At 31.9% G+C, this 27,261-nt stretch overlaps 1 long non-coding RNA gene across 1 annotated transcript; it reads left to right on the top strand.

The window, feature by feature from the left end:
• The first annotated feature begins 24,684 nt into the window (after nt 1-24,684).
• Nucleotides 24,685-27,032, top strand: LOC143043435 (uncharacterized). The gene is made up of 2 exons (XR_012968385.1): nt 24,685-25,603; nt 26,428-27,032. It is a non-coding gene; the product is annotated as an uncharacterized LOC143043435 (long non-coding RNA).
• Nucleotides 27,033-27,261: the final 229 nt, after the last annotated feature.

The raw sequence follows: 27,261 nt of genomic DNA, 5'->3' as shown, positions 1-27,261 counted from the left end.
GAACATAGAAAATGATTGTGCGGATGGGGCATCCGTGTACTGGGGACATATTTTTGTTTATTTTACCTATCAACTTGTTTATGTTTATACTTACTAATTATTATGTGACAATCTGATTCGTATTTATTTCATTTTTGTCGAATAAACCGACCAATTCCTTGATATCGTTTATTTTATACGAAAAATTGAGAGTGGAAATGGGTAATGCCTAAAAAAGACAACAACCCGACCAAAGAGCAGACAACAACCGTAGTCCACCAATGGGTCTTCAATATAGCGAGAAAAACCCGCACCCTGAGGAATCTTTCAGCATGCCCCTTAGCAAATATGTATACTAGTTCAGTAATAACGGACGTCATAATAAACTCCGAATTATACACAAGAAGCTAAAATTAAAAATCATTAAACACTCACAAAGGCCAGAGGCTCCTGACTTGAGACAGGCGCAAAAGTGCGGCGGGGTTAAACGTGTTTCTTGAGATCTCAACCCTGTTTTTGGTAACAGCATATGATTAGTATTTACTTCATCAAATATTATAATGAAGCCAAAATCCTACTTCGGTTTACAAACAAAAACATTATTCAACCGTTGCTCGGCATTATTTTGGTTGCCAATCTTTTTATCAGCATGATATACAATAGACTTACTTTCATTTCTTACTGCTACAGTTATTCTTGCATGTATTAGTAACCAATCTGACATGATTTTACTCTAATTTGTACAATAAAAAATCAAAAGGTTTTTTTTTGTAGTTCAATTTAATTTTTATCTTTTTTTGGCTGTTGCTAAGCAACTTTTGGGTTGCTATGGTCAATATGATTTTCTTGAAAAAATAATGATGACAGAGCCTCAGACTTTATATATGAAAGAAAAATCATTTACGGTAGCTAAATCTTTAAATATTGCTATATTTATACCTCATATGGCAGAAATTACCAATTGTTGTACCGTTGCTAGGAAATATTTTGGTTGTTAGGTTGTTGCTTAGCATTTTTAAACTGAAATTGAAGTGACTTTTCATTTGCAACCTCAAGTAATTGTTAAAGAGACAATACTATTTTGATTATGCTAATGTGTAATGAGAAAGCAATGCATAAGTGATAATTTGGCTATTTAATAAAACCGTTGCTAGTCAACCTTCCTTTTACCGGAATATAAAAATTTAATAGTTTTGAATAGTTTCTATACTGAGGCTATCTATGATGTATATATAAACTTATTTGGGAAGGGGGCCAAACACGCCTCTTATCATACCTTGTCGTTTGAAAACTGGATTACTCAAAAACAATTCATTGTAAATACACAATTTTTTCACAGAGTTATTTTTGATTGTAATATTTTTAAAATTCATTGATATTTTCCACTTTTATCACATGTTTTGGAAATAATTCAAGAACGAGATTTCAACGAGACTGAATGAGACTGAAAAGTCAGAAGAATACACCCTTAAATATACTTTTTAAATATCTGATACTTATCCTTATTGTATGAAAATGTTTAATACTATACACTAATTAAACTGAGATAAACCTTTTTGTTGCTGTACAGAGGAGGAATGGTACGCGAGGGATAATATTTATTTTTCCCCTAAATATTATCCGTGATACAGTCATGTTGTGAGAGTTGTCTCATTGGCAATCATACCACATCTCTTTTTTAATATTTATAACTATATTTTATTAAATGGAAAAACTCAGAAATGAAATCTGTATGTTTAATAATCATATTACTTTGTTTAAATTGTTTATCTGCGATCCCACTTTAATAAACACAGCTATGAATAATATTGTCCATTTTACAAAGTCATATATATATTTAATGTTCAAATTCAATCAATGTACAGTTACGTTTTTTTTTTTTTTTTTATTGTTGTGGACAAAGGTTTTGACTGTCTTGCTGGTATCGTTCAACATCTCTCCCTTTATATCATTGTTTTTATATTTACATTGTTTATCGTTTATTTTTGAATATATGGCGTTCACCATGTTCACATCAAATATGATTAGAAAATACTACAAACAACCAGATATTTGAAATTTCAAATGTTAGCTGTAAATGATGATTAGAAATTACATAAACAGTATCATGTCAGTCGAACGTGTGTATATATTATTACACTTATAATTACAACCTGTACAATGTTAGCTCATTATGAATGTATTGTTGAATATCATGTTTGTCCTAATATTATTATAAACCGGATGACCAATACTTCCTTGTTCTTAACGCATTCATAATTATAGTGTTAACAGGTTGAATGTTTAAAAACTATACTTTCGGCAACTTTTAATTATGATAGGTTATCAAGAATATTTATTAGTTCCGAGCAGCCCGATTTTTTGGCTATATCCAGGGGTGTTTGCTGTTTTGAATCCATCTTATTTGCATCTACATTGCACGAGATTAACAATTCTACAATTGCGATGTGATCTTTAACTTTCTTTTCATAAACATCTTTACCATGTTTACTATATTGAAGATGTTTAAATGAATCAAAATCACATACCACATGTAAAGGGGAATATTCTGGTTGTGTACATAGTAAAACATCAGGATCCTTTTGCAGTAACATTTTCACTATATCTGTACGTCCCCTGGCACATGCTACATACAACGGAAATGACCCCGCTTTATTGCACTGACTGGCTTTAGAATTTCTATGCAGCAATAATTCCACTATATCTGTGTATCCCATTGCACAGGCCACAAATAATGGTGTCTCTTCTTCTACGTTACATTGACAGACATCTGCATCATTCTTTAATAAAATTTCAACAATATCTATATAACCTCCTGCACATGCTACATATAAAGGAAACTCTTGTTTTTCACCGTAATACTTATTTATATTTGCATGTGCTTTCAATAGAATTTCTACTATATCTGTATAACCTGCAGCGCATGCCACATGTAATGGAGATTTTCCATCATTGTCACATTGATTGACATTGGCATTTTCCTTCAATAATATTTCTACAATATCTTTATGACCTCCTGTACATGCCATATGTAATGGAGACTCTCCCTCGAGGTCAAATAGATTGACATCAGCAGCTTTCGATAGTAATCGTTCTACAATTTCTATGTAACCTGCCATACAGGCTATATTTAATGGTGAATCGTCCATTCTGTTACACTTATTGACATCAACCTCTGTCTTTAATAAAATTTCCACTATATCTGTATACCCTCGAGCACAAGCTACATATAATGGAGATTCTCCATCATTGTCACACTGATTGACATCAACAACATTCTGTAACAATGGGTCTACTAGTTCGTGACTACCCTCATCAACGGCTGCATTCAATTGAGATACGACCTTTTGCAATAACACATTTACTATATATGTGTATCCATGTGCACATGCCATATATAACGGTGATTTACCAGTATCATCACATTGATTGACGTCAGCATTTTGTTTTAATAACAATTTTACTATATCATAACCCCCTTCTGCACAGGCCTCATACAATGGAGATTTGTTACTGCTTGTACAATGAGAGACATTTGCATTGTTCTTTAGTAAGATATCAACAATAACGCAGTATTTTTCTTTACATGCAACATACAATGGAGACTCGTTATACATGGTACATAGGTTGACCTCTGCATTGTTTGCCAGTAGCAGTTGCACAACAGTTGTGTTTCCTTCTTCAGATGCCTTATATAAAGCTGTTTTACCTTTCCCGTCTCTATTATTGACTTCACTTTTAACAACATCAATTAGAAAATTAACTATGTCAACGTAACCACCTGATGCTGATTCGATTAATGGTGTTGTAGCAGACGAGCCACGACTGTTTCTGTCAACTTCCTCTACAGTCCGACCATTTATGTCTAGTTCTTTCAGTACTTGTTTTGCGTCTTCGTTCTTTTCATAGAATTGTATCATTTTATCAATAAAAGGTGGATATTGTAATTGTTTATTATGAAACGTACTTGTAAAATCTAACTCTCGTAAGTCACGTAACAATCGTTCAAAATACGTTCTTTCTTCCTCCTCTGATAATACTATAAAATCATCATTTAATTGAGCGGGTTTGAAGGAGAGAAAGAGGAATTGGTCACGAATCAAAGAACTAGAAGCATATTCTATAAAACATTTTGTGAAACTCTTACCACATGTTACAGAAACTTGTTGATAGATCATAGCATTGATAATTTTGTACTCAGTTGAATCTCTCTGTCTCATTAAATATGTGCCATTTAATGATGAAAAGGCAGATTTCAAAGCAAACATGGAATTTTCACTGAAAAAATCTATGTTAAACACGTTTACAATGCCTCGAAGTTTTGCTTTCTTTGTCTCTGGAGTTAGCTTTAATGTTAGCCAATCTGTATTGAATCCATCACAAAATAAGATGCATAGAACGAGTGCACAGGTTTCCCATTTATTCTCTCGAATGATACGATTTATGTTTTCCTCGGTACTGTTAACTGTAAAAACAAAAGTATAAAAAAAAATCAAAAAAAGTAGAGGCTCCATGAAGCCTGAGTTGTTCAACTTATATTTTTGTTTATAACTGATGCATGAAATAATGCACTCATTATAATTTTGCTTTTTTTTATCAGAGGTAAACATTGCTATTTACCCCTATGTTTTATTTTTTAACAATGTCGGCCATGTTGTTTGGCAGACGGGATTAACGGACCACCGTATTGATTATTGTGGCTAAATTTGGTCAATTGTGATAAAGTAATCCCATATAGGAAAGTTTTTTTTCAATTTTGGGTTTTTTTTTGTGTTAAATTGTCTATTATGTTAACTTTGTTAATTTGATCATTCATAGTGTATCATTTTTTTTTTATGAATGATTGAAAACAATCCATATATTTTTTTTAAAGATACAATTTATAAATGATGTAGATATTTTTGGTTTAATCATTCCTTTGTACACTTCACCAATTTTTTCGACATTTTGGCTGATGACCATGATGACACTGGCCGGATGGCTTATTACCAAAAGTAGATCTAGTGTTCACTATCTAACAGATGCGTATATAATTCAATCTCCATTATTAATATGTATCCAATACCTAGAAACCATGTATTTAATGCTGATTCTTAATTATTTCGGCAATTTCAGACCGGTTGCTTGGCATTTTTATGTTGCTATGGTCTTTCAGCCACTTAAATTAAAGCTTATATATTTTTTATTATTTTCACACAAATTATAAGTTGTATTGTCTGTTAAATTGATTTAATATAAAAAAATAGCAAAACTCTTGATAATGAGCAAGTATTGTGTTTTGTCATTTTTATGAATTTTACTAATTTTTTATTGCCATGGTTTCAAAAATTTACAAAAAAAAAACAGATGTTTTTTTCCTGCTTTTAATAATTCAATATATTATCTTTAAGATGCAATCATAGTTTACAATGAACTTGTCTGCCAAATGTCATTTTTTGTTGATTTCAAATATGATGTTTAAGCTTTTTTCAGAAAATGTCAAAATACAGATTTTTGCACTTTTTTATAAACCATTTTAGCCTTATATCAAAAAATAATTTCACAACCTCAACATCAAAATATGAATTTAAATAATGCTTAATAATATATTCAAATTATTTTTTTTCTTGACATTGTCATTATCATAAATATGCTGCAACCAAAAAGTAGATATTTTCCAATTTTCATATCTGATTTTATCATAAATTCCTCAAAACATGGCTGCATGTTTCCATAGCAACCGTTCAACAAAATTGAAAAAAAAAGGTTGCAAACTTTATTTCAATCTTAGATGCCTCTTATATATAAGAATAAAGCAGTTCTGAGACATACAGGAATCACCCCCTGCCTGGATCTTACAAATAGCTGTACTTAATTATTCAAAAAATACTCACCAATTTTTTTCACATAATTTATTTAATTTTGAGAAAGATACGTTTGTTAATTCATTGATATTTTCAACTTGTATCGCATGTTTTTATAATTATACCTGAACAACATTTCCACAAGTCTGAACATCAGAACAATAAATCCTTCGAAAAATTGTCATGGAGTATTGTTTTGCTTAAAATTTTGGGTCAATTTATACCACAATTATAGACAGTATACTTGTTCCAATTCAAAATTGGAAAAACGACTACAGGTACAAAAATCAACGAACACACTTAACAACTGTATCTTAAGACCAAATAACGCATGGATAGAATTATAATAACTTATATCTTATATCATTTCGATTTTGAATTCTGCCAAAAAATCGTAGGTTGGTCACTTTCCTCCCCCTTCTAAATAAAGTGATTTACCAAACCGTGTTTTCTTCTTCTAAATTTTGCAACCAAACGGGTTATTAAATGTTGATTAAAACAAGTATGTGTGTGAAACACATTTTTTTTATATAATTGATCAATTATAATCCGTAGGTATATAGCCCTAGCATAGAAGACAATTTCGATAAGTCAACCCACTGGTTCACACAGGGATACACCAATAATTAATAATTGTGATGTATAGGACAGTTGTTAACAACTAAAAAGTGTGATAATGATTCTGCTTAATATGCCAATCAAAATGATATCAGTTAATAACAGAGCATTGTTTAATGCCTAGTGTAAGAGAGTGCAACGTTCTATTCACGTTAAGGACATTTGTAAAAATTATTCAAGCGGTGGCCTGTTGGAAGTCAAATTACTCTCCTTATCAAATACACCCTCGATTTCCAATGTCAGTCTAAATCTCACCGATCGTTATCTCGCACGACCACTATTAAAGCATTTACTTTTTGTATTTATTGTTATTTTGTTTTCTTACTGAACATGCATGAGATGTTTGACACTGGATGTAGAGTAAACAAACAAGCAACCGATCTTATTGTTGTGAAGCCAGTGTGCTGTTTTGGCTTTTGCAAGTTTATAATTGTTTATCAAATCAGTTCAAACCTTGGAACCAGTCAAAGGATTGAGGATAAATTAGGGTAATAGATTTAGACTAATTTTTGATACAAAGTTAATAGTGTATAATTTTGTTCTTTCTTTGTTAAGTTTCAGAGTTTAAAGGTTGGTCCCGTAGTAAGGGTTTGCGTTTATTAAAATATTGATACTGGATTCTTTCAAATTCTGGGAAAAACGGTAACGAACAGATAATTTATTTGCCAAACGCGTTAAATTATTTTAACGCGTTTTTTTCGTGATAGGGATGTATTTCTGTTGATAACGTTTTTTCTTTTTTTTACCTGACATAAAAACAATTTACAACATTTACAAGATATATCTGTTTTCTTTTAAACTGATCTTAGAACTACTATTCAAAAGACATGCGTTAATGACTGATGTAAAGGTAGAAGTCATTCATGGGGTAACCGCCGTGAACTATACTTCATGGTTAGATATATGGTAACTAACAATTGTGCTATATAACTAAAATAAAACGATTTACCCTTTCGATACATCTAAGTTAATACCTCATTGAAATTTATCAATTATTAGGATGCTGTGTGTTTTTCTTTGGAGACGAGACCTTTTCTTGTAACATAAACTTTGCAAATACTAGAAAACACTTGTCATTTATGTCAATAAAGACGAAAATGATTCAAAAACTGTATGCTTTTATTTAAAAGTAAAAGTATAGGCAGCAAGATTTGCATACGAATTGACGAAAAGACTAATGGAATAAAAAGTAAAGAGGTTAACACATTATAAGATATACAACTTCTTACATGATGTATATAAATATGCATTAAGTGGTACTATAGTTTGTCTCTATTTTTTTAGAATTAGAACCCAAAACTACATATCCTACCTGTATTTGAAATGAGTGATGACATTAAAGATGCACTATTCACTTTCACTGCTAAATCTTTGTCACCACTATTGTGTTCTAACACATCGATACACACTTGTTTATTCAAAACTTCCCTTTTAAGAACTTTGTTTTGCATTTCCTTATCCTGATCCAGTGTGTATCGTGCCGTGTTTTCAATGATGCTATCTGAAATGACGTAATGTAACATGTCCAATAAAAACTTGAATTAATGGTCGTTTATTTTCAACAAAAAGAAGATGTGGTATGATTGCCAATGTATATACTCTTCACAAGAGAGCAAATGACAAAGATCTTAAACATTATAGGTCACCTTATGGCATTCAACAATAATCATCCCGCAAGTAAAGTATAAGAGGCACCAAAGTTTCAAATATTAATCTATTAAACGGGAAAACTAACGGCCTTATTTATCTAAGAGTATTCCCAGTTACTGACAGCAAGTTCAATGCCGATATTAACTCATTAGTGAATCTTAGACTAATTGATCAATTAGTATACATCGAACATCGAATGAGTTTAGAGTAAAGGCGTCATAAAAAGTCAGAGAAAAACATGACCTTCTGCAATGCCAAGACACAGATAAGCATATGCCAATAATATATATACACAAAGAAAAAAGTTAAGCATCCCCAAGTTTTTTTTGGAATTGTCAAATATAACATGTATAATTATGATCAGTGTCATTGGATCCCAGAACAATTGGTGGCAAACATAGTAATGCAGCCTGTTAGGACATAGTATTCGCTTTAAGAAAAATACAACAAATTGCAACAAAAAGTCCAGTTTAAACACTTAAACATGTCTATTTTAAGAATGGACATTCTGAGTTCGTTATGAATGATACTTATGTCATTTCACTTATAATACCTCCATTGTAAATCTGTTAACAATATCCATGGTTCATAATTCAATATCAGGTGAAACCACCACGTGATTGGATGCTGGCCTCAACCTGTGTCTTACCCCTCCAGTAAGTCATTAGATTTCCTGCTGTGGTATTTGCCGCAATTCCATGAGAAAGCTGTTTCCAACTGACGTTTTTGTACAGGCGGATCAGCTGTATGTACCCGACGGCATAAGGCGTCCAAAATAAGCACTATGAGATTCAAATCCGGGCTCATGGCAGACCATGGAAGAGCAGTTACAGCTTCGCCTTGAAGAAATGCGGTAACCGCCCTTGAACGATGCGGTCTAGCGTTGTCATCCATAAACACAGGTCTTGTAGTTAATGGGTGGTTATCAAAATGAGGTATAACTTCTGGCCGTAGAACTTCTCTGATGTATTGATCACCATTTAGGTTTCTTCGTATAATTACCAAGTCCAATTTGCAATTTTAAAATGTTAAGAGACTTTTACCATGTTTACAGATGGCTTATCATCTTTTACATTATATACATGTACAAGATTTATAAAAACACAAAATGAGGGTCACTTGGCATTTTTTAAAGACATTCAAATAAAAAAAAACAGAGGATTCCAAAACCATGACATTCGAAAATCCTTAAGGAAACATGACTAAAGAAATGTCAAAAAAAGTATCGACAGGCAATATGATAGTTCAGGTTTAACTTGAAAAGAGCAACACTTAAGAACCAAATTTACAAATGACAACCACTGATCAACAGATACTGAATAATCAAACATTTACTTGCCACTCAACTTCGTCTGTGTAAATTTTTCAGTGTATGTGAATGTTGTATACCTTCTTCACTTCCATGAGCCATGCAGTAGGTTGGCGAGACAGAACAGCCATTCAACAAACACGTAAATAGTCGTCGAAGTGACAACTCCTGCAAGTGCAACCTCCTCGTAACTCATCATATGAGATTACCTGGGCACGCTTAAGCTGATCTGTATCATAGACCACATCGAAGGTTGGTCGAGGACCGACAAACTTGCTAGGGAAAGGTTTTGGATAAGAATGCTAATGGGAGTTTATCGAGCGGGCATGAATGAAATTAAAAAAAGAATGAGTCATTTTCCTATTATCACTTGTTTCCTGTAACTCAGGCTTCATTACTGTACTAATGCAGCTGTGAGGAATGTATTCCTGCTCCCCATACATCAATATAAAAAACGTACCAGCGTATTGATTATTTATAATTGGTAAAGCTATCAAAATATCAAGACGATTATTTCAGTTTGTAAATGTTGTTCGTGTTGTATTTAGAATCCTCTACCAAGACATTTATTTTGCATGAAGCCGTATATTTAGTTGAGTTATTATCCAACGCAATAGGTTGTTTTCAATTTGGACTTGTTCATATATTATTCCTTTGGGCCTATTTTATATTTTCCGTCGGGTTTATTTGATCTGTTCATCCTATTTCGTTTCTTCAGAAAAGAGGGTATATTGAGGTAAATTGTATGAGATCCGACAATCGTTTCGATCCCTTAAATCACCGAAGAGACACTAATTGTCGCAATCCAGCTATGGTGTTCTATTATGTTTGCACCTTTTTTTTTTGCGGTATACCATCTCTAAGATGGTAAACTGTTCCATATCTGAGAACCAAAATTTATAAATGTGTTCTTGAAAAATAGTTTTTGACTTCGGAAGAAAATTGTTGTTCATTAGCTGAACGTTAATCATAATTTTGATTATCATTAATTTGAAAGTGTCCTTGTAGAAAGTTAGAAACCATATCTCTTAATAATTTAAATTCCTGTGGCGTAGCAGGGTCCATTTGAAGTGTGCGCAAAACCCGGGGGAGGGGGGTTCGGGTTGTTATTTTACTAGGCTGAAAATGGTGCGTTCTGATGGCTAATTAGTAACACAGTGTATTGAAAAACATTTTTCAACAAAATGACCTAAATTGAATTCAAAATCACGATGGATGTGCATTAAACCCAAAGCTAACAATTTGTAATTTTTCATAGTTGAACGGATGTGCGTTTTCAAATGTTTCAGTACGCTTAACGACCTTTCGGATGTAGCACTGATAACGGGCATTGTTAAAAAAACGCACAGTATTGTATCAATAGACGAATACAATGCGGAATTAGCAATATCAAGCGTTTGACACAGTGTTGTCGGCACTTTATCACTACAATTAGGTGGGATCCGACAGCGAGCTTATCAGCGTTCGACTCTCTCTTAAAGTATTCTAACAACTCGATATCCATCAGGTATGTTTTATGAATTGTGAAAATTTGGTCGTTTTTTGTTATTTGTTCGACTACACAAGGAAGAACACATTGTGCATGAAAGCGGTTTTCTGACTTCAAAAGTCGAAGAACAAGTTCCGTGATCATATGATCCAGAAACAGATAGTAGAGAGAAACGCGCCAGTAATGATTCGTTATTTCATATGAATAAACTCATCATAGGTACCAGGACTAAATTTTGTACATACGCCAGACGCGCGTTTCATCTGCAAAAGACTCAGTGACGCTCGAATCCAAAATTTAAAAAAAGGCCAAATAAAGAACGAAGTTGAAGAGCATTCAGGACCAAAATTCCTAAAAGTTTTGCCAAATCCAACTAAAGTATTATATGACTTAGGAAGAAAAGTCTTAGTATTTCAAAAGTTCTAAATTTTGTAAACAGTTTATTTATAAATATAACCATATCAATGATAATTCATGTCAGCACAAAAAGTGCTGACTACTGGGCTGGTAGTTGAATGGTTAGCTCTCGAGGTTTGCCTTCCACACTGCCTAAGAACATTTTCAACAATATAAAAAGGCTCTAGTGGTTTCGTATTGCTTGTTCCAAACATTATCATCATTTGCTCAGAACGCAACATTTCAATTACGGTTTTGCATTCTTCACAGCCTTGATAAGGTTGCATTCAGCACTTTGAAGAAAAGTTGACAAATGAACTGTACTCTGTAGTACATGCTTTGATACTACTAATGCAATTACAAACTGAAACCTTAGCGACGCGAGATGTTTGCCTGCCTTGTCGTTTATTTAGTTTTGTAACCGTTCTAATAGATAGACAACTATCGGAAAAGCTGTTTTGAACGTATACAGAGCATATTCTCGACTAGTCTACCGCGTTTCGCACAGAGTTCTTAATTTTATTCGTTGTTCCTTATTCTTATTCGCAGCTGCGTCTAAAGAAAGCTTGTAGAGCTTTGAAGAATAGTCGAAGGCAAACCTTATTTTTTTGAACGACTGTCATGACGTTACGGACCGAATTGTTCTTACAACTGTGCTCTTCCGCTAAGTTCATACACTGAGTTTCACAATGTACATAGGTTGCCTATGGTATATATGATGTTTGATATTCTGGCCTGTACACCGTTGTATTTTCCGTACATAATAAAATTGAGACTGGAAATGGGGAATGTGTCAAAAAGACAACAAACCGACCAAATAAAAAACAACAGCAGAGGGTCACCAACAGGTCTTCAATGCAGCGAGAAATTCCCGCACCCAGAGGCGTCCCGTAGTCGGCCCCCAAACAAATATATACTAGTCCAGTGATAATGAACGCCATACTAATTTCCAAATTGTACACAAAAAACTAAAATTAAAATAATACAAGACTAACAAAGGCCAGAGGCTCCTGACTTGGGACAGGCGCAAAAATGCGGCGGGGTTAAATATGTTTGTGAGATCTCAACCCTCCCCCTATACCTCTAACCAATGTATAAAAGTAAACGCATAACAATACGCACATTAAAATTCAGTTCAAGAGAAGTCCGAGTCTGATGTCAGAAGATGTAACCAAAGAAAATAAACAAAATGACAATAATACATAAATAACAACAGACTACTAGCAGTTAACTGACATGCCAGCTCCAGACTTCAATTAAACTGACCAAAAGATTATGATTTCATCATATGAACATCATCATAGCCTTGCTATCTCATTTTTGCTATGTTGACACCCACATCCCGTAGTGTTTCGGTGAGTAATTCCCCTAGTATTATACAAGTATTGCCTTTTGCTATTTCATTCGTTTTTCCTCATTTAATCAAATGCAACTATTAAACAATAACGTTGAGAATGTAAGTATGTTAAGAAAGTGCCCAAGAAACATTTAATACAAAATAAAATATAACACATCTAGAGATAAAAAATAAATTGAATTATATACAGTTCTTACTTCTTAAAAACTATTCTTAATGTAACTTCAACACAAAAATTGTGTTGAAACGTGTCAAGTGTTATATTGTACGAGTGTAGATAAAATGTTTATGCATTTAAAATTGATGTGGAGGATAAACTTTTCTCAAAGGGCCCATAATGACCCTGAATGTTTTTGAAATTTAATTTTAGCAAAACAAAAAAATTAAAACCAAATATGTTAAAGTTTATTGGAAATATGAATGCAACAATCTCTGTTGCAGAAGAACAGTTATGGTGAAAAGAGGTGTTTTTTCATATCGTTTGCTTTAATTGAATAATACTTTTTTTGAAAGGGACACCTTAATAAAAACTGCAAAAGTAGGATAAAAAAGTGGTCGCGTGACATACAATCTTCATATAGTTTGGTTTAATTGTAATAATTTTTTTTTGTAAATTTTTTTTTTTTAAATTTAATATTTACTATGTTTATCAAATACATAACATTTTTAACAAATACCTTTTCGTTGCTGATTCATGACATGTAATTTTAATTCATCAATTAATTCCATTTTCCCTTTGATTCCTTTAAGTTCCTTTTCTAAGTCTTCCCGTGCTAAGATAAGAAGGGAATCATTTCATTTTAAATACAAGTCATTATCATTTAATATATGGTTTTAAATTCAATTTTATGTTGTCCTATGGAGTCAGTTAAAAATCAAAAGTTTCCTCTCCAATACATATGACATGTATAACTTGTAAACTTATTTATTAGAAAAAAATTAGTTGACAACAAAAGTGGATCAGGACATATCAAACCTTCGTAGACACCTTAGATAATTTCCCGTTTATGGTCGGTTGTGTCGTATTTAATTTTTCTTTGCATTCCAAGACTGCTTTTTGTCTTTTGATGACTTTTCATTGCTATCATGACGTTCTCATTTTTTCTTTGTTTTAAGGAAAACAGTCGTGTTGGTCTGAACAGCTCGAACACGTTGAACAATACAATAGAATGTGTAAGTGACTGTGTTCAGTCTTTGGATAATTGTAAGATTCATTGACTGCTTATAATGTACAACTGTTCTTGATCAGTATTGTCTGTCTGTTTTCAGCATACCTAATTGTTTGAAAAACTTCTGAACAAAACTGAATTGGAGGGAAGCCAAAATCAGTACTCTTTCCCCACAAGAAACATATCGAAAAATAGCTTAAACTCTGAACATGACCTTTTTAGATTCAATTGTCCATCAGATGTTGAGATCAAAATTGCATGATAACATGTTATAACACAAAAAAATTTGCATGTGCTGATAATGTTAAACTAAATGAAATAGATAAAAATAATTATTTATTAAATAAAGACCGTTCTGTTCTAGAAACAGGTGTGAAAGTACAAGCATGTGATTATGCAGTTTATAACCTTGTATGTACACAAATAGATGCCATTGTTTTAAATCCATTTAAAATGATACATGGATCTATTCATTGATCTAACGAATGACCAATCCAAATGCCGCTATATCATCTTATGATGTTTGGTAAGCCTATCAAAATCACGCTGATTTTCATATCACTTTTCGGATCACAGTCCGTACAGTGTTATACTAAAAACATGTAGTCATACGAGAAATACAACTCAAGCATACGGACATATAAATAACTTACATAACTTCCTTGTCTTTCTGATGATTGCAAATACTATTATATTTAATAAACCTGAAAATTATGAGGAAAACATATATAATGAAACTTCTACGTTGTGTTTGATTACACCAGTGGACATAGTTGGATTATACTTTTAAACAAAATTACTATTGTGAAGGTATATCAATAAGGTTTGTTTGCTGTATTATTGTATTTTGTTTATTAAATTGTAAAATTCATTGTCAATGTAATACACTAATGTATACAAATGTATATTCTAACCATTTGACATTCTAAACATAAAGCCGCATTTATAGTTTTGACATATAACATTCATTCTCAATCACAGAACCAATTGCATGTCTGGTAATGAAAAGTATTGAAAATAACATTTCGGATAGTTTTACGCTCTGTTGGTTAATTATTTCATTAAGTCTCATAGTATTGAAAATTAATATTTTTTTAAACAGTGACCGTTCTATAAAACGTATATTTCAAAAACAAATGTTTTAATTATTTTTTTTAAATTCAGATTGAACCTAAAAGATAAACGAATACTAAGAAAGAAAATATGACTTCATCAAACTCTATATAACATATCAGACAAACCAAAAATCAAGATAACACCAAACATCGCTGTGTGAGCTATACGTGCGCTTGATTGTTGCATTGTGCCAGATAAATCTACAACATATAGGAAGACATTTAATTAAGTTAATCACATTAATCTAAAACCAGTGTTTTTAATATTACAACAGTTGAAGTTTAATTTGATTCTTACAAGCATATGCATACACTTTTACTTGAGTGTTGATTTTTGAAGCTTTTAAAGAAATCTTTTAGCAATAAGGCGTCAAAATTTATCTCAGACATTTAGTGTTTTCTGTATTTGTTGCATAGTATATAAATTTTGTACACAGACGCCTTTTGTCTGTACAAAAGATAAGAAAAAAACAGAAGACATAACAAAGTACAAAGTTTTTGGAGAACTAAGTTTACATGCACCTTCATTAAGTTTTAGTAAATCCATTACGTTTTTGGAACATATATGTACATTTTTAATAACTCATTTAAGTGGTTGTAACAGATATGTACATTTTTATTAAGTCAATGATACATTTACATTGTGTATATTCGTCATTTGATGAGGTTTCAATCTCTCATATGTTAGTGCAAAAACGTATGCATCTAGTAATTTTTATGATATATAGTTGTTTACAGTGTACATGTTAATCTTTATTATATTTTCCTTTACATTTACCGTGGCTCATACATTTAGATTCAATTCTTGCCGGAGTCAACTCGTACCACCATATATTGTGTTGCAGAATGCTATCAAGACTTTTGATCTTTTGGTATTCTTTACATAAAGACGAACTCTTGGCAATCTTCATGTGAAATTCACATACGTGTCGTTATATGCATGTGTTTGTGACATACGCCAAGTTTATTGTATATTCTTTTTATTGATTTTCTAAACTTAATATTTGTTAGTATACCAGCATTTTCATTTATAAAACACAATCATGGACATAGTTAATCAATACAATCGAATAGGTATATTGGGAATCCTGTCATGTGTAATCTTTGTCCAGTCAAACGTTCGTCATCGGGTTAATTTGCTGTATCAAGTATGGCAACACATATCTGTAAGGGTTGTCATAACCCGTATTTGGTTGGTTGGTTGGTTGGTTGATTGATTGATTGATTGATTGATTGATTGATTAAACACGTTAGATGGGGCGATTGAAACAGCGAAATAAAATAATAACTGTATAGCTTACCACGAATAATTAATGGACATACTGTTGTTCTTCGCGGCAGTAGTTTTTCTTTTGTAAATCTGTTAGGATTGCAAAATGAAATCAGTATATGAGACATAACATAATATTTCGTACATGTAACGGCATACATAAAACTCAGTCTGTAAGGTTTGATTCATGGAATAAATGGCCATCACAGTAAGCATTTTTTTCATTTTGTTTATTTATCTTTTTTTTCATAATTGTGTTCTCCGTGTTATCTTTGATTATTTGACGGGAAAAAAGCGAAGTAGAATACCACTGCAATCATAGTCGAACGAAAATCAACAGTAGGAAGATTTTAGAATAAAGAACTGAAAAGAATTATGATAGTAGGACATATTTGACTGGTCATTTCGTCTTCAAAACAGGAGTACAATTAAAGGTGCAATGGATGTTGAAGTGTCTGCATACGTTAGGATAATGTATATAGATATAGGAAGATGTGGTGGGAGTGCCATGAGACTTGACCAGAAATGATACTTTATTTGAGCTTCAGAAACAGTACCTATTACTGCAGAATGTAACATAGAAAGCCAGTTGGCCATGAGTATGTGGTTTGAAACATAGTACTGGCATACATGTGAAATTCACATTTAAGAAGTCATACCGATTAAAATTCGTCACATTTCTTGTTAGTTATCATGTTACATTTTTGTTTAAATTTACAATATCATGGTGATAAATTACTGCATGCCCTCAAATTGCCACAATAGGGTATTTTAGCCTTTCATGGTCATTTAAACTGCACACATTTAAGACTTTACCGGAAGTTGAAAAGTTTGCATTATTTATCTAACACCAATGAAACATGCTGATAGACAATATACCTATAATTGTTGGTCAAATTTTGCGGTGATTGTTTATGTTTTATTGAATTGGAACCCTTAATGTCTCGTTGATATCAAAGCAAATTAGTGAATACTTATATGGGAATAGTGAAATGACAATAGTAAAGGAAACAGTAAATACATTCTTGGTTTAAGAATATTTTTGTGAATTCTTTTTTTTTTTTATATTAACTTGCATTATTCTTCGTCCAACGATTTTGTACTTTTGCATTTGTTTTGTTTTTGTTTTTTGAAGAATAAACCAAAATTAAGATGTTGTAAAACCGCGAATGTCATGTATGTATTGTTATTAAGGGAATAACTTTGATTGAAATAGAGCATATATATATGTCAGTAAAGTACAGATACCAATGAACTTTCTTTACAATTTGCATTTTCCCTACAATACATTATCTTACATTGATGCCTTATGCTCTGGGCAGACAAACACCCCAGTCCATGCATGTACGTTGACACAATCATAATCTGAAAAGTTAATAAACTTAAACCTTAATATTTTATTCCATGTAATATTCATGCGTTTAATATGAGAAGAAACTAACAAATGTATTCCTTCCATTAATACTAAACTGATAAAAGAAACAAGTTGTATATCGGCTTCTGTTTTCTAAACGTGGTAATTAATTATTTTTTATAATACCCAATGTAAAACCCAAAATGCAACAGGAAACCAATGAACAAATAAGGTCATGTGAGCCACACCTTGATTACATTTAAATTATTTAAAAAACATTTGTACTGGTAGTCTGTCATTATTTTTAAGAATTGTCTTCTGTTTGAATCTTTTTCTCATTGTAAGTTACAATGTTTTAACAAACATACATTAATGTACTTTCTGTACTCAATATTCAGGAGATCTAAGCCACACACATGTAATTATGTCATTTTCTCTGACACATATTAGCACATTTTGATTTGTCAAGAGAGCTGATGCTATCTTTAGACATTTTCCATGTTCACCGACAACCACATAATGGTGTAAAAAAAATGGGCCAAAACGAGTTTCATTGTCATAAAAGTAGAGAAATAAGAAAACCCAAGTGGTATGAAAAGAGACAAATCGGTAACGAATTTGAAATATATATTTATATAGAATAAGTTGTGAAAATATGCATGTAGTCTCCAATCCTATGTATCATCTAGCTAGCATGTATTCTAGTCTAGATATGTAGATGTTTTTTATTATTTTGTTTTGCAAAACTCAAGATAAACTTTAAAAACAACGTCAGTACTTAATATATATATATTTCAAGATCATTATGCATCATATATGAGTTAGATACCGAATACTCATCAGCAATGTATTGGAATCTTAGGAAAACTTGTAGAGAAAAAGGACGAGGCGTTTATATACAAAACAATTGTTCATCAACCTTCTACTCGACACTGGTGACGTGTTATATAATCCGAGAAGCAGATGCAAATTATTCGGGAAATGTAGATTTCGTATTCAGCTGAATTTGGTATACTGCTACTAAGATTGGAAGAATTGAAAATTTCAAAATTTAATTCGTCTGGTTTGTCATAAATTCTAGTTCTTGATTGTGCCACGTTCGAGCAATACTTCGACACATGAAGCAAAAGGCGTTTCAGTTGCTTCTTTAAATTCTAGTTCTGAAGGATATATCAGTTGAACAAAATCAGAAAAGATTCGTTTTTTTTTTAATCAACAGGAAACAAGTTATGGTTTTTGTTAATAATGGAAGAGGAGAAAATATTTAAAAATAAGTTTGATGAATTGCAGTCAACATAATGCAGTTGTCTGTGTGTGTTACGCGAGTGAAATAACCGTGTTTGTACTTGTTTGGCTTTATAACTATTTTCATATGAGCGTCACTGATGAGTCTTATGTAGACAAAACGCGCGTTTGGCGTACTAATTTATAATCCTGGTACTTTTGATAACTATTTGTATACCACTGGGTCGATACCACTGCTGGTGGACGTTTCGTCCCCGAGGGTATCACCAGCCCAGTGGTCAGCACGTCGGTGTTGACATGAATATCAATTATGTGGTCATTTAATAAATTTCCTGGTAACAAAACTTTGAATTTTTCGAAAACTAAGGATTTTCTTGTCCAAGGAATAGATTACCGTATCCGTATTTGGTACAACTTTTTGGGAATTTTGGATCCTCAATGCTCGTCAACTTTGTACTTGTTTGGCTTTATAACTATTTTGCTATGAGCGTCACTGATGAGTCTTATGTAGACGAAACGCGCGTCTGGCGTACTAAATTATAATCCTTTTGATAACTATTTGAGCATAATGCGTCCTATTTGTTTTGACCAAGAAAGGTCATAATCTTACATTGAAAAGCCAGTGTACAGGATTAGTATTGAATGAGCTTCAGAATCAAACAAAACTAACAAAATACGTAGACCTATAAGAGGTATGTAAAGACCACAAAACTTAATTTTCCTCTTCATACCTTATCAAATATAGGGATCGATATTTGAAGTACCTGGTGTAAGAACTTCGTCTATTTTACATTTTTTCATGTAACACGAACAATCTTCTTCTGTAGGATCACAGGAGCATCTGTTTATTGTACTATTGTTGAGAAAAGTATAGTAATTAGTATAGTCGCATCGGCATTTTCTGTCTCTTGATATTGTCCCATTGTCGAAAGGTACTTGCCCTTCTCCGTTGCACATTGACTTAAGATACTGACAATCACTGCTACCATTTGTCCACCATTTATGTGGTTGATATCTGTTGCTATAACATGATCTTCCCGCAAAATATTGTAAGTTTCCACTAATCACAAAAATATTCCCTGAAAGTTTGATTATAACGTTATAAAATGCAATTTTGTTATTGTTATATTCTACCAATATTCCTCTTTAAGTTCTTCTGCCTAATCTATGAGCATCATACACAACCAAAAACTGGGAGAAATCTAAGGTGCCAAAGAAAAACACCTCCAATTCCCAAGTTTTAAAATGCTGTAATTTTTTATATATTTTATAATACTTGAAAATTCATAAAAGTGGTATTTATAGAAAGCTAACAGATTATTCTATCAAATTAATGCAATGTTAGTATTATACAACAATTATGCAATTAATTGTGTCTACAAAATTTAACAAGATATTTTCAGTTTCAATTGAAATTAGCTTTTTCGTGGTTACCCCTAGAGTGTTGTCCCTAGAGTCATTATCTACAAAAGAGAGTCTCAGATATCGGATAGAACGTAAAGATCAAATTTTACACCTAATTAAACATTATCTACTTTTATGTGGTAAGGATGTTAACACTAATTACAGATTGATAAGAGAATGGAATACGATAGCGATAATTTGAGACACCCTTTTGTAGGCCCTGCTGTTTTGATTAAGATTTCGTTAAAATTTCCTGTATAGTTAAATAGATGAAAGAGCTAAATTTATTCAAGTGAACTGACCAAGATTTTGCCATTAATTGCATAATAATTGATTACATAGCCAAAATATAGCATTCATTTAAAAGTTAATCTTTTAGCTATCTATATATACCTCTGTAATTAGTTTATATGCATTCTTAAGAAAGTAACAGTATTTAGGTTGGATATTGGAAGTAAAAAAATCTTTGTATTGTGCTACCTTAAATGTTAAGCCTTTTTCAAACGATCGTCTATACTGTGTTCTTATGTTTTACTGTTAAACCACTATCTCAGGTTAAGAGAGGGATATATTGGCGCCTACTAACTTTCGTATCACTACCATATTCTGTATGTGCCAGTCAAAAGTTTGGATCATGTTACCCAGTGTATATCGTTTGTTGCTGTGTAGCATATTTGTTTTGTCCATTATTGTGTACATCAAGCCGTTAGTTTTCTCGTTTGAATGTTTTACATTTGTAATTTCGGGACTTCTTGCGGTATTGACATTGTTCATTGTTGAGGGTTGTATGGGAAACTTTAATTGTAAAGAGTTGTCTCGATGGCAATCGTACCATATCTTCGTGTTTTATATTTGATTTTTTGGAATTTTAATACAGAACAGATGTGTGGTTATCTTTTTTCTAGTTTCGACATTTTTTGTTTATCTTCTGCTTATCATTATCATATTTTCTTTTATATAGAACACGTAAAATTACCTGATCTATGAAAGTCTGGTTTATCTTTACACAGTTCTCTAAACTTTCGTTCGTTTGTATCATACAGACACATGTATTTATTTTTATCACCGCATAAGCTTTTGGCTCTTAAATTCCACATCATATTTTCTGGACAACTATTCAATAGTAATGATTCTCCTATGTGAACATGCACCAGCATGATAAGCACAAATGACTGAAAAAAAGAATGCGCTAAATTTTGTCAAATTTTTATCCATTGTATGTATGAATATTGATGTACAAATGATATAAAACAGATCAATGAGGTGTACCTTGGACTTTTATTTGAGAACTTTTCTCCATATTACTATACCCTAATTTATTGCTTCGTGAAAACAGTAAAAGTCGTATGTATTTGCTTGTTACGTTCGATGATTGTTTCAATAGCTGAATTACTGTTGTTGTATCGAAAGTTTAAGAACTTATTACTCTGCACACATATTTCGGTTTTTGTATATTCAAAGAAACTGTTTAATGAGTTTCAAGCTTTGATATTTTGTTTTATACTCTTAAACGAAACTTACATATGGTGAAAACAGGCGCATGCACACAGTTCCTAACATCTTCTTTGAAAAGAGAAACCTACAATACACAACATGATAAGTTTTAATCTGATGCATTGTGTTTTTTTTATGATTTGTTCAAACAATTTCGAGGCGTTTTGCGTTGTACAGATTGTAAAATGTTAAGGACCTCAGATTTTTTTTGAAATTATACTATCTACTTTTACAGACAGTTTATTAAATGGTTCATTGCATTGTTGCTTTCTTGTCCTCGTGTTTATTTTATTTGTTGAAAATCTGTTTTAAAGACAGTTGAATTAGATGGATATAATTTAAGGGAATCTTATTTCAGAGTTTAGATTAATTCGAGTACATTTAGTAATAAAGACATAGATATTGGATAAAACAGACAACATCATGCTATTTTTTTGTATGTAGACGAAAATGTATAAACAAACAAAAAAACAATCTCTACAACTATTTGTGATAAAAGTCACTTAAAAGTCACGCAATTGTGATTGTGGCAAAGACATCTGACACAGCTAACAATACCGGTCAATTAAAACTAAATGAAATCGGTAAAGTATTTGAAGATACGACTCAAAGTCTATCATTTAAAACACTTTCAATTGGAATAAAAGCGTCAACCATTTAGCAAAGAAGAAATGTTGGAAGACATATGCCGTCGTATCCAATGGATATGCACATTCTTTATGGAGGTATAACTGAAACGTTGCATCACAAAATAGAAAGTGTGCGAAAGTGCAATATCATTATTCAGCCCAGTAGCCAGTACTTCGGTACTGGCATGAAAATACGGAATTTTTTGAATTATTAAAATTTGCTGTTACAAAATGATAGAAAATATTATAAATTAAGAAGGAATGTATCTCCCTCATGCAAAGCTCTGATTCCTTTCACGGATTTGGCTATACTGTTTGGACCTTTTGGATTATAGCTCTTCATCTTTTATATAAGCTTTGGATTTCAAATATTTTGGCCACGAGCATCACTGAAGAGACATGTTTTGTCGAAATGCGCATCTGGTGCAAGAAAATTGATACCGTTATTTTTATTTCATCCTTCAGTTCAGTACTAAACAGATCATCGTTGTCAATAATTTGTAAATGTTATACAAATGTATATCCATTGTGTATTTGTGTACGTGTTCGCTGATACTTACTTACTTGGCTATAAGGGGCCCAAACATATGCAGCCATTCAATTATAAAAATTACGGTCTATATTATAACAAAAACAATTAACGAAAAATATTACATGGAAGACATGAACCAATGACAATAAAATGATTCTTTGAAAGAAGATGCAATTAAAGAAGACTCAAATGTAATCATATTTGCAGATGCACAAAACAAAACGTTTATTTTTGTATTGTACGGAGATGACATGATGAATATATAACGCCCATTTTAGTGAACTTAACATAACTTAGAAAAAATCATGTTCATGCAATTGTTATATCATTGAATATTTAGGGAAATATGAAACATAATTTACAAACGGTAAAATTATCTCGACTAAGTTCTATACTCTTAAAATTCCAGTATTCCTAAAACCTATCTGTTTTTATGAGAGTTGTAAGAAAAACATTCGGTAGATAATATGGATAATGTCCTCAATATCTTTAGGAGAAATCTAATGTATTGAAAATATGTCCCCACCCAAAAGAAACATGATTTCGAACGTCTTTACAAAGGAACTTAATATAATTTGATTTACTAACCATCAATACCAGCGGTATATATTATTGATATAATGTTAAATAAGTGGAAAAAATTGCATGAAAGCCATCTCATGTAAAATTCCTCTCCTAAATAATTTCGAAATGTTATGCGGAAAAACCTTTAGTTGTTCTTTGACAAATTGTATTTAATTGCATACGTTTTTTTGCTTTATACATGTTATATAGTATCTATTAATGCTCTAAACATTTTTTTCCTTCATCGTCACCTCAAACTTCTTATTAAAGTCGTTAACTCATCCCGGATTAATCAAATGAACTGTGAAAACAATGTTCGAAATTACCTTTATCATGATGATATGACACCAATATTTGTTTTGTATTTTTGTTTTTGTTTCAAGAATTGTTTCTACATCAGTTACTTTCGATATTTTACAATTATTAGTAGAGTAAATGTCTCTGGACCTGCGTGTGTCAGGAATCAACTAAAACTTATAACCTTATTTGAGATTGTTGTCAATTCAAATAATAACTAGTTTCGTAAGTAATACACTACTGTATAGCATGATTCTTCCATTTTGTGTGGTCAATTTCCGTTTTTGATTGAATTTGGTTATCGTTTTTTACTTATATATGAAAACATTATTATGACTTCAAAATGTTCAACCTATAGTTATTCGTTTACAGTATTATTTTCTAAAAATCTTCTTAAATCTGTCGACAAAAGGGACTCACCAAATGTTATTCCAAAGCTACCTTTAACATTTTATATGCTTTCACTTGGAATCGAACCCTTCCTTTAAATCTGCCACACGGCTATCTGTGGTTTGCATTAGATGGCTTGTTATTGTAGAACATACACATTATACACATCAGTATATATGACACACTGTTGTTGTACCTTTATATATATACTATATAGACAATCGTATAGTTGACCTTGGTAGCCGCACAAGGTTAGCTTGGTTATAATCAGTGAGTTAAAGAGTCAAGTAAAAGCAAAATACTTGTCGGTTAAGGATTAATTTCCAGTATTCTCTTTATTGTCCCTTTTCTTATTTTCTTTTTTGTCATATGTATTGTGGGTATAATGTAAAAATAGCGTATTTTTAGTTGAATATAGTTGGCGTTATTAAATATTTAAAACAAAAATGATAACATTCAACCTTCTTCATATGACTGAATTTGTGAAGACTGAAATAATTTGAATATGATTATTTTGTAAACTACGGATACTATTGAGATGATTGGTAATTTAAAGGCAATCGTGCTACCCAGTCAGCAGACTAACAGTGGGCCAACGTTGGCAAATGGTCGGGCCGTTGGTCGACCGTTGGTGTTGGCTTCACAACATTGGCCCAACGTTGGCAAATTGTCGGTCCGTTGGTCGCAAGTTTATGTTGGCTGCACAACATTAGCCCAACGTTGGCAAATTGTCGGTCCGTTGGTCGCAAGTTTATGTTGGCTGCACAACATTGGCCTAACGTTGGCAAATTGTCGGTAAATTGGTCGCACGTTGGTGTCGGCTGCACAATATTGGCCCAACGTTGGTCTGTTGTTGTAAATTCATATTATTATCTCATGTTGGTTATAAATAATCGGGCAAACGTTGGCATTATATGTTAGTAGCAACATAGAGCCGATATGAAATTTTGTTAATAGAATTGATTATATAATATTTTACGCTTTATTTCTCTTGGGAGGCGGATAATTTCGATTGCAGCAGGCTTTATGAAAAGTTAATGTTATACCGAAAGTGTTTATCAACTGAAATTACATTTACAACTCTTTGTTGGGCCCAACGTTGCGTGATCATATATTATACTCTATATATAAGTCAGGTAAAATTTATACTGGAATATCATTACTGTATTGCCTGGTTAAAAATAAAAATTTATTGCAATCATTATTTATAATAACTTTATTCATTAAACTTTGTGAAACATAATAATAGCAATTATATGCAGAGTGATATTTGATTCACCCAGTCTGTTAATCAAGCCCATTCTGATAAGGTTGACCATATGTTCGACAAATTTCAAAGATAGTTGCTATGGTAATTAAGTTTATAGGAAATCTGAATGTAATGGGATGGTCACTTTTGTGATTATTTCCTGTTGTGTATTTGTAAGAAAGCAGTGATACGAAGAAAACAAAAAGAGAAAATCATGTCATCTGAGATTCAAAGAGAAAGATAGTAACATGTAAGTTGTAACTTTAAAAAATCTGATATATATATATACGATTCAGAATGACAAATACAATATGATTTTTTTAATCTGAGGGATGTTGTTAAAAATCAAAACATATATTAATTTCTATCATTTTATAATGCTGATCTTGCAGTTTATACGTTTCGGGCGAAATATTTTCTAGATTTTAAATCATTTCAATCCTATTAATAATCATGAAATATTTGCCACTGAACATTAGTATCTTCAAACAAATGGTAAATTATATAAATCTATAACCACAACATGTATGATCATTAATTGTCTTAAGATGTGTCTTATTCCGTAATGTTTCAAAAATGTGGTATAATGATTTCTCTCAACTGATTTCTACTTCATTAAAATATAAATGAATTTGTTAGTTTTATTGTATTTCTCGAGGTATTTCTAAATCGCATGCAAATAGATACGATACATTTGTGAAACCTGATCATATACACACTTGAATGTGTAACAGTGTTTTTATATATCAAATATATAACTGTTCATTAATACACATTTAAATTATTCTTAATATATCATGTATATTACGAATATATAAAGTATGATACCGAATTCTGAAATAATAGTAATAAGGGTTTGTTATACCCACAAATCCGTCTAATATTAATGAATTTCTGACCATTAGACAAATAACCAATATAAAAAAAATGGTTATTTAAGATTTTATTTTGTATTAAATAGTGTTTAAACTATTTAGAATATACATTAATTTTTATTACATATCTAGAAGGGAGATTACGCACGCATGCATTAGACAAATACGCAATTCAAGCTTACTTATAACTTTATTACAGAGTCGGTTAGAAAAAAAACATAGCTGTAAAGAGTCTTCGAATAAGGAGATAGATGATGCAACTAAAGATTGGCGGCGCTTAAGCCTTGACAGAGAAGGTGGCAAGAAACAGAGAAGGGAAAAAAAGAATAACATATATAAATAATAATGACATTGTTGAAGTTCAAATTGAGGAGGACACTACTCGTGGTGACGACAAATGATATCAATTTTAGAATAAATAAAGTTTCATCTCTGAATTATTTAATTTTCATTCTGGATCTGGAACCAATACAACTAAAAAAAAACTATTTGTATGATCGCCTAACCATAAGCCATACGTCATTTGTTCTGTTAAAGAAATAAATGAAATTGATATGAAAAAAGAAGATGTGGTATGATTGCTAATGAGACAACTCTTTACAAGACACCAAATGACACAGAGTTTAATTGGTCGATCCATCAAACATTGCCAAAGAAATATCTTAGCGTCACACAATAAATAAAATTAAAGAGGCAAAGTTCATGAAAAAAAAACAAGGACAGTAACAACAATGGGTAATACAAAAATACAGAATTGCTACCTTAAACTTTGGCAGTTTGGAATACAAAAAAAGATCAAATGCGCTCCGGAGTATTTATCATATACAGCTCCTCATGCAGCATCCATTGTAATTTGGTTGAAACAATAGACCAACGTATTGCCAACATAAAAATGAGAAATACCTACCTTGGACCAACATAGTGCCAACATAAGAAAAGATATATCTACGTTGGTCCAACGTTGTGCCAACATGGATTTCGTTTTTCATACAATGGGCCAACGTTGGCTCTATGTATTGCATATTACCGTACA

Source organism: Mytilus galloprovincialis, chromosome 8 (assembly GCF_965363235.1).
Source record: "Mytilus galloprovincialis chromosome 8, xbMytGall1.hap1.1, whole genome shotgun sequence".
In the NCBI taxonomy this organism is placed as follows: Eukaryota; Metazoa; Mollusca; class Bivalvia; order Mytilida; family Mytilidae; genus Mytilus; species Mytilus galloprovincialis.
Note: the sequence above shows the minus strand (reverse complement) of the source record. Positions and strands in the feature narration are given on the sequence as shown.